Source organism: Dioscorea cayenensis, unplaced genomic scaffold, assembly GCF_009730915.1.
Source record: "Dioscorea cayenensis subsp. rotundata cultivar TDr96_F1 unplaced genomic scaffold, TDr96_F1_v2_PseudoChromosome.rev07_lg8_w22 25.fasta BLBR01002206.1, whole genome shotgun sequence".
NCBI lineage: Eukaryota > Viridiplantae > Streptophyta > Magnoliopsida > Dioscoreales > Dioscoreaceae > Dioscorea > Dioscorea cayenensis.
The window spans coordinates 28,389-30,892 of record NW_024088597.1 but is presented as its reverse complement, the minus strand read 5'-3'; the positions used below and the strand labels follow the sequence as shown (position 1 = coordinate 30,892).

The following is a 2,504-nucleotide window of genomic DNA, read 5'->3' as shown; positions in this document are numbered from 1 at the left end:
GTCATTCGGGTTTCCAAGCCTGAAATTCTATTTTCCACTTGAGGGGCTTGTTGTTGTTGTTGGAAACCCAATGGCCCCATGGTCTTCTGTGGTCCTTGATTACTCCATGAAAAGTTGGGATGATTCTTCCAACCTGAATTGTAGGTGTTGCTGTATGGATTCCCTTGAGGTCTCATTCCATTACCTACAAAGTCAACGTTCTCAATTGAAGAAACATCACCAATGACGATTGGACAATCGGAGGGAGCATGTCCTCCACCACAACCGGTGCAATTGGGCATGGCCGCAACTCTATTCGAAGCTATAAGATCTAGCTTCTTACTCAAACTCTCCACTTGGGCCGCCAATGAAGTTACCGCATCAATTTCATGGAGACCAGCCACCTTTTTCTTCTCCCTAGCGTTCCACTGGTAGCTATTTAACCCCATTTCCTCAATCAATTGACGAGCCTTATCGGGGGTCTTGCTGCCTAAGGTACCTCCTGCCACTGCATCCAAGAGTTGCCTTGTACTCGGGTTCAAACCATTGTAAAAGGTTTGAACAATCATCCACTTCGGGAATCCGTGTTGCGGACACTTGCACAGGAGTTCCTTGAACCTTTCCCATGTCTCAAATAGAGACTCCAATTCCAACTGCACAAAGGATGAGATCTCATTCCTAAGCTTTGCTAATTTTCCAGGAGGGAAATAACGAGCTAGAAAAGCTTCTACCATCTCCTCCCATGTAGTGATTGATGTTCTAGGTAATGAGTGTAGCCACTGCTTTGCTTTCCCCTTTAAGGAAAATGGGAAGGCTCTCAACTTGATGGCATCATCCGTCACACCATTTATCTTCAGCATGTCGCACACCTCGAGGATGCTCTCTATGTGACTGTTTGGATCCTCATCGGCCAAACCGTTGAATTATGCGGACTGCTGCAGCATATGGATGAATGCCGGCTTTAGCTCAAAGTTTTGAGCTGTAATTGGGGGACGCACAATACTCGATTGTGTCCCCAACACTGAAGGTCTGGCATAATCGGATAATGTTTGTTGTTGTTCATTTTGTTCTGCCATGTTTTCAGATCCTTCTACTTCCAAATTAGCTAGATTATGCTGTTTTTGCACAGGTTCTTTCCCTTTTCTTCTAAGTGTACGTTCAAGCTTAGGGTTTCCTTCAATCAATATTGATGGATTCCCTTGGGTCATAACCTGGAGCTGCACCAAAAATAAAGAAAAAGAAAATCAAAACGATGATAGAATAAGAAGATATGAATTAGAATGTGTGGTGAAATAACTAAGAAAACAAAGTGCAAAGTATCTCTAAACGCCTAGCTCCCCGGCAACGGCGCCAAAAACTTGACAAGATCCCCTTGCGTATATCCTGCAAGTGCACGGGTTTGTCGAAGTAATAATCCCGGGTGAGCGGGGTTGAATCCACAGGCTGTAGGGAGTAAAGACACTTAATTCTATTCTTAGCTATGTAAAGTATCAACAATGATAAGTGTGATAATGATTCAATTCTCAACAATTAAAAGCAACAAGTAAGAAAGCAAAAGTAAGGAGGAGGAAAGGCAATCGATAAAGATAGGGTACTCGGATGATGCTTCACCTAGGAAAATCATTTCAAGTGCAAGAACTCTCTATTATGCTTCCTAATCAATGCAATGGTGAGTCGTGGAAATCCTTACATACATAGTCCCAAATCTAAGGTCAACTATGCCTAACTCTATTCATGTCCCGGAGGAGAGATTAAATAACCGCTCAACCTCGCACTCGAATAAAGTTGCAATGAGCTCTAGGGATTCCAAGTGATAAATCGCTTCCTAATTATAGACCTAACCCTTTGGTCCAGGCGGAACGTCCCTAGCCACAATTAAGCCCTAGATACTAAGATCCCCTAAACGCTTCACTCCATTGCACGCGCAACTAGGCCTAAGCGGAGGTTCATCCCTTAGACCATTCACTTTATTATGGCCGCAAAGAACTCAAGGAACGGAGGTAGAATCTATCATGTCGGAGGGGAAAGGGGACGCTCTTGTACCTCTTGACTCACCCCTCAACCCTCTCCAACCTAACTTTGTCTAACGCTCGTGGTGTGTCACTCACTCACAAGGTTACCAACAAGAACTCTCAACCCTAGTGTTACTCTAGGGGAAATGTTCATACAATCAAGAATTCAAGGTTGGAACTCACAATAAACATCAATTTATTGAAAGCATAATAAAGACGTTTAAAGAAACGAATACATCCGAGGGTTCACAATCACCCAAGTACCCACTAGGGGTTTAGCTCTCCATGGAGCTAAGTACAATCAAAGAAATTGAATGTAAAAGCAATGAATCCATAAAGAAAACCCCTCGATGGTCGTGTCGATGGTCTTGCGGAGAGTCCTCTACTCGTCATCCATAGATTCCCTCGTCCGGTATAGGATACGCCTCGACGGAAGCTCCCCAACCAACCTTCTTCCTCAGGAATGATGATGTTGGAGCCATAGAACCTCTCCAAAACCTTGGCCAATACCCC

At 44.0% G+C, this 2,504-nt stretch overlaps 1 non-coding gene across 1 annotated transcript; it reads left to right on the top strand.

Annotated features, from left to right (window-relative positions):
* Positions 1-558: 558 nt before the first annotated feature.
* LOC120257583 lies at positions 559-665 on the top strand. The gene has a single exon (XR_005535731.1). It is a non-coding gene; the product is annotated as a small nucleolar RNA R71 (small nucleolar RNA).
* The last annotated feature ends 1,839 nt before the right edge of the window (positions 666-2,504 follow it).